Source organism: Octodon degus, unplaced genomic scaffold, assembly GCF_000260255.1.
Source record: "Octodon degus isolate 3935 unplaced genomic scaffold, OctDeg1.0 scaffold00001, whole genome shotgun sequence".
NCBI classification, from domain to species: Eukaryota; Metazoa; Chordata; class Mammalia; order Rodentia; family Octodontidae; genus Octodon; species Octodon degus.
In genome coordinates, this window is record NW_004524577.1 from 27,763,310 (window position 1) to 27,776,654 (window position 13,345).

The window sequence follows — 13,345 nt, forward strand, 5'->3', positions numbered from 1 at the left end:
GCATGTGCTACCATGCCCTTCGTTTCTACATCTAGTTTGATCATGTGATAGCTGTCGTTTCTTCTATTTATGTTAAACACAGTATTCAAAATATTAGCAAGAGTCATTAGGCAATAAAAAGATTATATATATATATATATATATATATGAAAGGAAGAAATTAATCATTATCTGCAGATAACATCATCTTCTACTACATTTACTCATTTGCATAAAGTGAATCATTCTTCCTTCCCAGGGGTGAACCCTACTTGGTCATGATATATCATCTTTATTTCATTGCATCATTTTTGTCAGTATCTTCTTGAGAATATTTTGTATCTATAGTCATAAAAGAAGTTGATCTGTAGCTCTCTTGTTTGGTTGATCCGTGTCTAGTGTTTGAATCAAGGTAATGCTAACAAGCCTTCAAACTCGTGCATTAATTTAAAACAGTACTAAAAGCAGCCTGCCACTTGCAGCATCCAGTGAGCTGGGAGGAGGAGGGAACACCCTGTTGTCCTTTAAGCCCAGTGACTTACAATCAGTGACCCTGCCCAAGCTGCAGCGCTGAGCCCTGCAGGGTCCTTGCCGCCTTCTCCAGTGGATGGGATGGCAGTTAAACCCAGTGGAGGGAGCTGTGATGGGATTCTAGCACTCCCTGGGCTCCTGGAGTTGGCTGGGATGGGAAGAGGGCACTGCGGCTGCATCAGATTAAGGGACCAGATTATTGGAGTGTTTCATCATGATGCATCACCATGCCTTCTACCCCAGACACCTGCTATATTAAAGTTGGAAATATGCTTGGTAAAGGGTCATTTGTTGGTGTCTAAATATCTGAGTCCATTCACACTGGTTTGAAAGTTGAAATGAAACTGATAGGTAACAAAGCCATATACAAAGCTGGAATGGTACAGTGAGTCCAAAAAGAGGTGAAAGTGCATTGCCAATTGAAGCACTCATCTATCTTAGAGCTTCATAACTATTGTGAAGATAATAATTATGTCTACCTAGTCTTGGAGATGTGTCATAATGGGGAAACAGGTATCTAAAGAACAGAATGAAACCTTTCTCAGAAAATGAAGCTAGACACTGACAAACAATCTGAGGTACAGGATCTCAGGATAAATCCTAAGGGGATTTCACTGACCTTATCAGACCCAAAAGCTACAACTCTTGTTGCATAGGTCCTGCTTTACCTTGGTCTTAACCACCCAGCAGAAAAGTATAAAAACGAAATATAAGAAGTAAAGCCATGCTGTTATGTTGAGCTGTAGGGGACTCAGGTCAACAATTTCTGACATTGCCAGTGAAGCAAAAGACCCAATACTATTATGGACTACTGAACTCTTTTAGATTATTTTGCTAAGTTAACACACCTATAATATTCAAATAATGGAACTTAACCAAAAAAGGGTATACAGATGAATGTCCATTTTGTATCTGTGTATTCAAAGTGGTTAGTATAGATATATAGTTACCTTCTCTTAAAATGAATAGAGGGATTTGTTCTAATGGTGTTTGTAGATAGGATATCATGTCCGCATCTTGTACAGCAATTAACCACTGGGAGGAATGTATGCAATGTGTTAATTATTGAAACTCTCCTACCAATTTGATTTGAAACTTTCTCATTGTTATTTGTTTATCAATAAAATTATGGAAAAAATAGTTAGGATAGGTATACAACTACTTTCTCTTAATTCAATGAATAGAAAGATTTGTACTCATAGTGTTTGGACAGGATGTCATGTCTGCATCTTGTACTATGCATAACCACTAAGAAGACAACAATATACATTGTATTAATTATTGGAACTGTCCTACAAATCGATTTTGAAACTATCTCATTGTTATTTGTTTCTCAATAAAAGTATTTTAAAAAATGAAAAAAAAAGAAAGAAAATGAAGCTAAACATTTCATGCACCAGATTGTCACAGAATTATTGTATCCTCTTTCCCATTGTATATTACACTGGGACCTTTCATGTTCTAATCTCTTACTCGTAATATGAATATCAAAATTGCTAATTTTGGGCTGGCAACTCAGTTTCAAATAACAGATGAAAAGCACTATACATTATGTGGAACTCCTAATTATATTTCACCTGAAATTGCAACTCAAAGTGCATATGGACTTGAATCAGATATTTGGTCCTTGGACTGTATGTTTTATATGTTACTTATTGGAAGACTACCTTTTGACACTGACGTAGTCAAGAACACAATGAATAAAGTAGTATTAGCAGGTTATAAAACACCAATATTTTGTCAAGAGGCCAAGAACCTTATTCACCAGTTACTTTATAGAAATCCAGAAGATTGTTTAAGTCTGTCTTCAATGTTGGATCACCCTTTTATGTTTTGCAATGCCTCAGCAAATGCTAAGAGATTTAGGGACTATAGAAGACTCAATGGATAGTGGGAATGACACAATTTTTACTGCACTTACCACTTCTTCAAGTACCAGTGCAGGTGGAAGTTTTATTTAACAGAAGACTTTCTTTTCATTGGTCTACACACTCCCAAATAAAATGACTGTATTTCCAAGGAATAAAAATTCAAGTGACTTTTCTTCTGCATTTTGGATTACTCTTCCCCTTCTAGTTTCTTCTTCACTTCCCCACTTCCAAATAAAATGACTATATTTCCAAGGAATAAAAATTAAGTGAATTTTCTTCAGGAGATGAAGGCAATTTTTGTAGTCAGTTGGGAAATGAAGAAGAAACCAATAATAGAAGGGGAAGAGTAATCCAAAGTTCAGAAGAAAGGCCTCATTCTTGATACCTTTGTAAAGCACATTCCTCTGATAGATGAAGCAGTTCTAATAGTCAATTTCGAACAAAAACATGCATGATGAAATTATGTCACTCAGCAGAACTGCTTTCAAATCCAAAATTTCAAGAGTGGAATAAAATGACAATATTTTCCACTTCTTTAAAAAGAAAACATCCAATGGTCCTGGATCTTTTGCAAGATCTGATCATAGTTAATCTCCAACCTCTTTTCAAGAAATCTCCATTTTCAGGCCAAATACTTCAGACCAAAATAGTGCAGCAGTGGTTTGTTAATCTGCAACTGAATGCTCATTTAAAAGAAACTACTGAGTAAAACAGCCTTATCCAAATCAGAGATTTTCAGGGCCTTCCAGATTTACAGGATGCATCAAGAAACTCCTGGCTGATACAGGAGCCAGAAAAGGATCTGGTACTTTTGATAATGCAGATGTTGTAAAACAGCCCAATACCATGGACTACATGACCAGACTTCATGGTGAACCTGACGATAATTCACCAAGAACCTATTTTTGACTTAGATCCTCTTTCTGAATAAAGCAAGACTAGGGGTATGGAGTCAACATTTGGTCATCAGAAACATTAATGAAGCATTGCACCTCCTTTGATTGCTCATAGGTTAGAACCAATAAGGCAGAAAACCAAAAAAGGCAGTGGTACACATACTTGATTCAGGGGAGGCATGTGTGGAGCTTCTAAAGGAGAATACATTTCAAGAATATGTGAAACAAGTTCTTCAAATATTTAATGATGGGAATAGGAAAGGTTTTTTGTTTTTTTGTTTTTGTTTTTTGTTTTGGTTGGAGGGCTACCTTAGGCTGCCTTAAGGGTGGGTCTGATGCAGTTGTGGAGCAGGAGATTGAACCACAGTCCCCTACATGTGACTGAGTTTACCCAACTAAGTGATTTAAACAGCTGAGTTAACCCACAATCCCCCCTAGTGATGGGATATGATCACTGTTTATTATCAAAATGATGGAACAGCCTTTCCTTTTACTGACTGACAACCTTTACCCACTAACAGCATCACTAGCTACAGCTTCAACAATTCACCAGAAAAAACCACTATGCTTCCAGATTTGTACAGCTTATAAGATCTAAAATCTCCAAAAATCACCTATTTTACAAGATATGTTCAATAGATTTTGATGGCAAATTCTCCTGATATTGTCTACAGTACAATGGTTATGTACTAAGATTCCTGGTTTTCTATATCAGTTGGTGATAAATCCTAACTAATACACAGTTTCATCAGTGTAATTAATAGCTTTCAGTTTTTCTCCATTTGGAGTGTTGGTTTGTCACAAATGGATTTATCAGGTTGAGAAATAGAGCATCTGTTCTGATTTTCTGTAGGGTTTTTTTTTCATAAATGAATGTTGAAGTTCATCAAAAGCCTTTTCTGCACCTACTGATAAAATCATGTGATTTTTGCTTTTGGCTGTGTTGATGTGGTATATTACATTTATGAATTTGTGTGCATTAAACCATCCCTGCATTCCTGGGATGAATCCCACTTGGCTGTGATGTATAATCTTCTGGATGATTTGCTGCATTCTGTTTGCTAGTATTTTATTGAGGATTTTTGTATCTATGTTCGTTGGGGAGATTGGCCTGTAGTTCTCATTGTTGGTTGGGTCTTTCTCTGGTTTTGGTATCAGAGCAATACTTGCTTCCAGGAATGAGTTAGAGAGAATTGTTTCCCTTTCAAGTTCATTGAAGAGCTTGAGAAGAGTTGACATTAAATCTTCTCTAAATTTCTTGTAAAATTCAGCTGTGAATCCATCCAGACATGGTTTTTTTTTTTGGTATGTTTTTGATTATACTTTCAATTTCATTCATTGATATAGGGCTATTCAGAATTTGTGTATGTTCTTCTTTCAGCTTTGCTAGTTTATATGGATCTAAGAATCTGTCTCTTTTTTCTGTATTTTCCATCCTTGTGAGAGTAAAGAGTTTGGAAGTAGGTATTGATAATCTTCTGAATTTCTACAGTATCTATAGTGATTTCACCCTTTTCATTCCTTATTGTAAGAATTTGAATTTTTCTTTCCTTTTTTTGATAAGGTCAGCTAATTTTATTTATGTTTCACAGAACCAACTCTTTGTATTGGTTGTCACCATTGCATGTATTTCTGCTCTGGTCTTTATAATTTCCTGCCTTCTTTGGGATTTTGGCTTGACTTGCTCTTCTTTTATTAGAAGCTTGAGGTACAGCATGAGATTGTTTACTTGGGCTCATTCTGTTTTCCTGATGTGAGAATTTGTCACTAGAGATTTCCCTGTTAAGACAGATTTAATTTTATCCCATGGGTTCTGGTAAGTTGTATCTGCATTTTCATTTGATTGTAAATATTGTTTAATTTCTTCTTTATTTCATCTATGACCCATTGGTTGTACAGGAGGGTATTATTTAATTTCATGTGCTTATAGAGTTTTGGCTTTTTTGCCAATAATCTCCAGTTTCATTGTACCATGATTGGATAATATGGATGGGAAAATTTCGATTCCCTTGCATTTACTTAAAAATGCTCTATGTGCTACTATAGGGTCTATTTTGGAGAATGTCCCATGTGCAACTGAGAAAAATATGTATTCTGAAGGTGTTGGGTGAAATGCTCTGTAAAGTTCTACTACTTTTTTTTTTAAAAACAAACATGTAGTTGAGAGAAAGTATGGTACTAATTGATATGTCATGACAAACAGTATGTATTTAGAAGACAAGAAATGACAGACATTCCAAGCATGACCCTACCATTACACATTGCTATCTTCAGTGCAGTTGCTTAGTTCACAGGTATCAGCATATATAGTTAGTCAGGGTGAGAACCCTACCAATTAACTGGTAGTTTCAAAAACCTGCTGAAGATTCTCAAGATCATTGCCTTACCTATCTTGTGCATATAAATGTATGGCTTTGCCCCTGTCATGTTTCCTAGCTTTTCTCCTTGCCCTCTCTTCATTGTCTAATCCTCAAGTTCTCATTTTCCTTTTAATTGTGTTGGATCTTTCTATTTTTATTTCTTCTTTTGAGTTCTTATACTAAGGAAACTATACAATGTTTACACATGTGTGTCTGCTTCATTTCACTTATGAGTATATCTTCAAGTGGCATCCACTTAAATAAAAAGCCTTCGAGTTTATCCTTCTTTATAGCTGAGTAATACTCCATTATATAAAAATACAGCTTTTTCATGCATTCCTCAGGTGATGGGCATCTTGGTTGTTTCCAAGATTTGGCTATCACAAATTGTGTTGCAATGAACATAGGTATGCATATATCACTATGATATGACATCTTTAGTTCCTCTGGGAAAATTCCCAGTAGGGGAATAGCTGGTTTGAATGGGATTTCCAGTCCTAGTTTTTTAAGGAGTCTGAACACTGATTTCCATAATGGCTGCAGCCATTCCCACCAACAGTGGGGAAGGGTTCCTTTTTCTCTACAGTCTCTCCAACACTAGTTGTTGGTTGATTTCTTTAAGATAGCCATTTCTAGAGTGAGATGATATCTCAGTGTTGTTTTAATTTGCATTTTGTGGATGGCTAGAGCATTTTTTCATATATTTATTCACTTCTTTAATTTCTTCATCTGAGAAGTGTGTGTTCATCTCAGCTGCCCATTTCTGGATTGGGTCTTTAATGTTTTTTAGCTCTTTATAAATTCTAGAGAGCAGACCTTTGTCTGAGTACTTAATTTGTACTTTTTTCCAAATTTGTGAGTTGTCTTTTCATTTTGTTGGTAATTTCTTTTGACGTGCAAAAACTTCTCAATAAGAGGTGGTCCCAGTTGTTAATTCTTTCAAGTGTTTCCTGTGCGATTTGATTTTGGTCCATGAATTCTTTGCATACCCCTATGGCTTCAAGAGTTCCTCCTACTTTCTCTTTCAGGAGATTTAGTGTTTCTGTTTAACGCTTAGACCTTTAATCCATTTTGACTTTATCCTAGTGCATGCTGAGAGACCTGTGTGAAGTTTTAGTTTTCGGCATGTATATAGCCAGTTGTACAAGCACCAGTTGTTAAAGAGGCTATCTTTCTTCCAGTATGAATGTTTGACCCCTTTGTCGAAGATCAGGTGGTTGAGTGTGTCCGTAGAGGCTTCTGTATCTTCCAATCTATTCCATTGATCCTCAGGTCTATTTTGTTGCCAGTGCCATGCTGATTTTATCACAGTAGCTTTGTAGTATAATTTCAAGTCAGGAACTGTAATACCTTTTGCCTTGCCTTTGTTGCGCAGGATTGCCTTTGCTATTCGAGGTCTTTTCTGGTTTCAAATAAATTTTAGGATCGATTTCTCTAGGTCTGTGAGGTATGTTGGTGGTACTTTGATAGGGATTGCATTAAATCTATACAGCAATTTTGGGAATATGGCCATCTTCACAATGTTGGTTTTTCCTGTCCAGGAGCAAGGAATATCTTTCCGTTTTCTGAAATCCTCTACGATCTCTTTTTTCAGAGTACTGTAATTTTCCTTGAAAAGATCTTTGACTTCTTTAGTTAGACTAATTCTAAAGTATTTCATTTTCCACGGTGCTATTATGAAAGGTATTGTTTCTCTAATTTCCCTCTCAGTGTGTTTCTTATCTGTGTAGAGGGATGCTATTGACTTTTGGATATTGACTTTGTATCCTGCTATGCTACTGAATTCGTGTATCAATTCTGGTAGTTTCTTGGTGGAGTTTTTTGAGTCTTCCAAGTAAAGTATCATGTCATCTGCAAATAATTATATTTTAACTTATTCTTTACCCATTCTTATTGCTTTTATTTCTCTCTCTTGTCTTATGGCTGAGGCTAATGATTCCAAAACTATATTGAATAGGAGTGGTGATAGAAGACATCCTTGTCTTGTACCCTGAGAGTAAAAGATTACAGTTTTTCCCCATTTAGAATTATGTTAGCCATTGGGTTGTCATAGATGGCTTTTACCAGATTGAAGTAGAGGCCATCTATTCCAATTTTCTGTAGAACTTTGAACATGAGTGAGTGTTGGACTTTTTCAAAAGCCTTTTCTGCATCAATTGAGATGATCATGTGGTTTTTAGATTTTACTCTATTGATACAGTGTATTACATTTATAGATTTGTGTATATTGAACCATTCTTGCATCCTGGGATGAATCCTTCCTGGTCATGGTATATGATGATTTGCTGCATTCTATTAGCTAGGATTTTATTGAGGATTTTTGCATCTATGTTCATGTGGGAGACTGGCCTGTAGTTCTCTTTTTTACTTGCATCTTTCCCTGGTTTTGGTATCAGTATAATACTTGCCTCCAGGAATGATTCTGGGAGGATTGCTTCCTTTTCTATTTCATTGAAGAGTTGAGTATAGGGATTACATCTTGTGTAAATTTCTTGTAGAATTTAGCTGTGAATCCATCAGGATATGGACTTTTCTTTGTCAGTAGGGGGTTTTTTTGTTGTTGTTGTTGTTACATTTCATGTAACATTGGCTGTTATTGGGTTATTATATCTTCTTGATGCAGTTTTGGTAATTTGTATGTTTCTAGGAATCTGTCCATTTCATCTGTGTTTTCTATTATGGGAGAGTAAAGATTCTCAAGTATCTATTGATAATCTTCTGAATTTCCACTGGGTCTGTGGTAATTATACTCTTTTCATTCCTTATTGCTTGCATTTATATTTTTTCTTTCATCTTTTTGATGAGATTAGCTAGGGACTTATCAATTTTATCTTTCAAAGAACCAGATTTTTTCATTCGTTAATTCTTTGAACTGTTTTCCTCATCTCGATTGAATTATTTTGTGCTCTAATCTTTATGATTTCTTCCCATCTTTGGGCTCTGGGTTTGCTTTGCTCTTTCTTTTCTAGATGTTGGAGGTGCAACATTAGGGTGTTTTTCTGTTCCTGTTCTGTTTTCCTAACGTGTGAGTTCACAGCTATAAATTTCCCTCTGAGAACTTCTTTCATCGCATTCCATAAATTCTGGTAAGTTGTGCTTGAATTTTCATCGAATTTTAGATATTGTTCAATTTCTTCTTTAAATTCGTTGGTGACCCATTGGTTGCTGAGGAGGGTGTTCTTCAATTTCCATGTATTTATGGTTTTTTTCTGGTTTTTTTGTGGTTTATTTCCAGTTTCATTGCACAGTGGTCAGATAATATGCATGGGATAATTTCTGTTTTCTTGCACATACTTAAGCATGACCTATCAACCAGTGTGTTGTCTATTTTAGAAAATGACCCATGTGCACCTGAGAAAAATGTGTACTGACCTGTGTTTGGGTGGAACACTCTGTATATGTCCACTAAGCCCATTTGTTCCAAGCTGTGGTTCAGTTCTGCTACTTTTTTTTGCTACTTTTTGTCTGGTTGACCTATCTTTTTGGGATAAGGGCATGTTAAGGTCCCCTGTTAAGACTGTGGTATTGGGGCTGGTGAGGTAACTCAGTGGTCTGCTTAGGCAAGCTTAGGCAAGCATGCAGGGACCTCAGTTCAATCCCCAGCACCACATTCTATGCCAGCCCCGCCCCCAGGGTAGGCTGAGGTGACCATAAAAAAAAAGAAATAAATAAATAAAGGAAACTTAAAAAAAAAAGACTGTGGTATTGGATATTAGACTTTTCATGTCCATTAAGATTTGTCTAATATAGTTGTGTCCTCCCATATTTGCTTTGTATACATGTATGAGTATTACCTCTTCCTCTTAAATTTTTCCCCGAACTAGTATGTAGTGGCTTTCTTTATTTCATTTGATCATTCTTGGTTTCAAGTTGAGACTGTCTGTGAATTTCTACTACTGCTTTTTTTACCTGAGGTGCTGGGGTGTGTACTATTGTTTTCCATCCTTTTGACTTTCTGCCTATGAATTTCTTTATGAGTTATGTGTGTTTCTTGTATACAACTGATTGTTGGATTTTTTTTTCCTAATCCACTCTGCCTGTCTGTTTCTTTTAATTGGGGGCCTGCCTCAGCTCAGTTCTTTAAGTGGCTGCTTCAACAAAGCAGTCAGTCTCAGGTTGCTGTGGTTCAATCCCCACAACTCAAGCCAGCCAAACTTGCCCTGAGGTGATTCCATGAAAAAAAAAATTCTTCTGTTTCTTTTAATTGGTGAATTGAGTCCATTTACTATTGATGGTTCTAATTGAGATGTATTGACTTATGATCAACTTGTTATTTACCTGCTGTTGTATACTCCTTTTTCTCCTGTGTTTAATTGTTTGCCCTATTTAGTAGATTCCTTCTGCTTTCGTTCTTGAAGTTCTGATAGTTTTGGTCCCTCTCTAAAACATCTTTTAGTAGTCTGTGTATGGTTGGCTTTGTCATCATGAAATTCTTTATTCATTTTTTGTCATGGAAGTATTTTACTTCTCCATTAAACTTGAAAAAGAGTTTTGCAGGGTATAGTAGTCTGGGCAGGACTTTGTTTTCATAGAGGACTTGAAGGACTCTGCTCCATGATCTTCTTGCTTTCGTGGTTTGTGAAGAGAAATCTGCTGTTATTCTGATGGGTTTTCCTTTAAATGTATCTTTTTTTTTCTCTAGCAAGTTTCAGTATATTGTTCTTCAACTGCATTTCTGGGATCTTGACTATTATATGTCTTGGTGTTTTTTTTTTAATTGCGCTGAAGTTATTTGGAGTTCCATATGCTTTGGTTGCCTGAATATCAGATTGTTTCATCATATTTGGGAAGTTTTGTGCTATTACGTCTGCCCATATTCTTTTTGTATCATTTGTATCAACTCCTTTCTCATTGATGCCTGTTAGTCTCATGTTGTTCATCTTTGCATCATCTTGCACATGATGAATTATTTTTTCCTGCATCCTAATTGTTTTTAAGAGATCTTTTCTTGCCTTTTCACTGGCTGTGACAGTGTCTTTATGATCTGAAACTCTATTTTCACTTTCACCCAAATGGTTTTGCAAGCTTATGATTGAGATTTTAAGTTCCTTTATATTGCTTTGACTCTTCTGCATGCAATCTATTTCTTTCCTGTGTTGCTCATTCAAGAATTCCCTTGTTTTTCTAATGTCCTCTATTTTTTTTATCAGTGTCTTCTTGAGAAGCAGTTATTAATTCCTTTACTAGAGAGATTACTTCTGATCTGATTTCCTCTATATGTTTCTGCATTTGATTCTTTACATGAGATGCCATTAATTCAGAGATTTGTTTTTTTCATTTCAGAGGGTATTTCTGATCTGAGTTCTTGTATACCTTTCTGCAGTTGTTTCTTTACTTTAGATGCTATTGATTCAAACATTTCAGCTGTGTGATTTCTAATTTCTTCTGTGCTAGTGTCCTCTTCACTTGTTCTGGGTGGGCTCGGGGCCTGAGATTGCATTTTGCTTCTTCTCTTTGTCATTTTGTATAGCATTGTCTTCTGATCTTTGGTATAGAGCTTTGTTGTAGTTATAACCTTAGTACCTACTGAAATTTGGGTGCAGATCTACGAAGTTTGAGTTCATCCAGTTGTCCCTGGCTTAGGTCTGGCTTGCGGTGCTCAGCTCCTTCATGGTGCAGCCCTTTGAAGTGAACCTTTGTGCCCTTCTGACAAGATGTTCTGCTCCTGGATTAGTTGGGTGGTTCTGGCCCCTAGCCTTTCTGCAGAGACTTCAGTTGCAGAGTTTCACCCCAGGCCTGTATGCCAGGCCTGCGCTGAGTCTGCAAGGGTCCAGTGGGTGCAGGGGAGTGCAATAGCCCTCCCATACACTTGCAAGGCCTTGGGTATGGCTGGATCTGGAGAGGTCCTGAGAGTGTGGCGGAAGTTCTCACTCACGTGGTGGGCTTGGACTGGTCCCGAATGTTTGGAGGGATCCTGAGAGCACAGCAGAATGTCTCACTCTCGTGGTGAACCTGGGCTTGGTCCCGAGAGGTACAGTGAGTACAGGGGAGCGAGAAAGCTTTTCCACACACTGACCAGGCCTGGGCTTGGGCTGGATCTGGAAGGGTCCCGAGAGTGCGGCAGAAGTTCTGACTCATGTGGCGGGCTAGGGCTGTCTCCAGAAGGATGATTTGGTGTTTTTTAAATTCCCAATGTTAACCTGGACTCTGGTGTGATGGTGGTGCGCAAGGTGCAGGTGCACAGGTCTCCCACCACAGTGAGAGGGAACGTTGGGATCAGCAAGGCTGCTGCTACCATCGGGAAAGGAGGCTGAGTTCTGGCAAAGATGGGTGTAGGGGACAAGGCAATGATTTCAAGGTCCCCATAGGTGTTCTGCTATGGTGGTGGCAGAAGTAGTAGAAGATCAGTGGGGAGAACGTGGGGGGAGGCAGTTGGGCATGGTTACCAGGTCCCAGTAGGTGTTTTCTGGCAACTTGCTTTCTATAAGGATTGGAGAGCTGGCTGCAGTTCACCCAAGATCCTTCAGTTTACTTTAATAGATCTAAAAGTTATTTTATGCTAAAAGTATCTTGACATATATTGATACAGCAAAAACATATATAAATTAAAATTACAGTGAAATATTTCCAGTCATCATAAAGAAAATATTTTTCTCAATTTATTAATTAAATTATAATTATTAATGTTCAGTTGGAAGGACGTGCACATAGTGCATATTTGATAAATAAATATAAAATATTTATTAGGAGTATTTTTAATTAGATGTAATTTTCAAATGCTGTTCATATCTCTGCAATGCTAGAATGAATCAGAATTTCAGCATCAATTCATTGTCTTTATTTTATTTCTATGACATGAATCTTGAGAAAATTTGTTCCAATAAATATAAAAAAAGAGAAAAAGGAGTTTATTATAGAAATATCACTTAAGTCTTTGAATTTCTTTCGAATCACTTGTCAAAGAATAAGCATAGTGACCTATGAGCAACAAATAGTGTTTGAACTATCTTTCAGTTGGTACTTCGATTATTTTCTTCTATAAGCCTGATAAAAGGATTATAAGTCACATGATATAGTTTAATGAAAATCAGTAACTAAAAATCATTCCTTTCTCCCAACACTGACACCAAATAGTTGCCCCTGTCTCTTTCTTGACACCCATGTTTTTGTACTGCAATACAATGCACTGCTTTATAATTAGAGAAGAGTGCCAAGGATAGGAGAAATATGATTGTAAGACAGGAAAAATATGATTATGAAGCTCAAAGTTTAACTTTTCTAGAGAGGAGTATATAAAGAAACTGAGAATCTTCAAAATAATTCTCTTAAAGTTGTCTATGCTTGGCTATACCCATCTTAATATGACATAAAAGATATGTATAAGATTGTTGCTGATAGGAAATATTTTTATAGCTACTATCATTTGAAAGAATCATAGTATTAATTTAACAGCATCAGCCTTCAAGAGACATAAGTAATATTAATTTTCTTGAATTACCCTTTTACACCATTAAGCTCATTTTTTAAATCCGTAGTTGATTGTTCTGACAGAATATAGGTCTAATTCAACTGATTTGACATTCCACCTTTATATTATCTGAAGACCAATCCCCCCATTCTGCCTCCTAAACATGCTTCAAATATAATTCATCTTGTTTATCTTAAAGTACTACTTTAGACCACCATCATCTGACTGTTCTTTCTGACTTCATTATTTTCCTAATTCATTATGTCCACTATGGAATTACTATCATGACCTGCCTAAAAT

The 13,345-nt window shown here is 36.6% G+C and overlaps 1 pseudogene; it reads left to right on the plus strand.

Moving 5' to 3' along the window:
• The first annotated feature begins 737 nt into the window (after positions 1–737).
• On the plus strand, positions 738–3,970 carry LOC105742098 (annotated as a pseudogene).
• Positions 3,971–13,345: the final 9,375 nt, after the last annotated feature.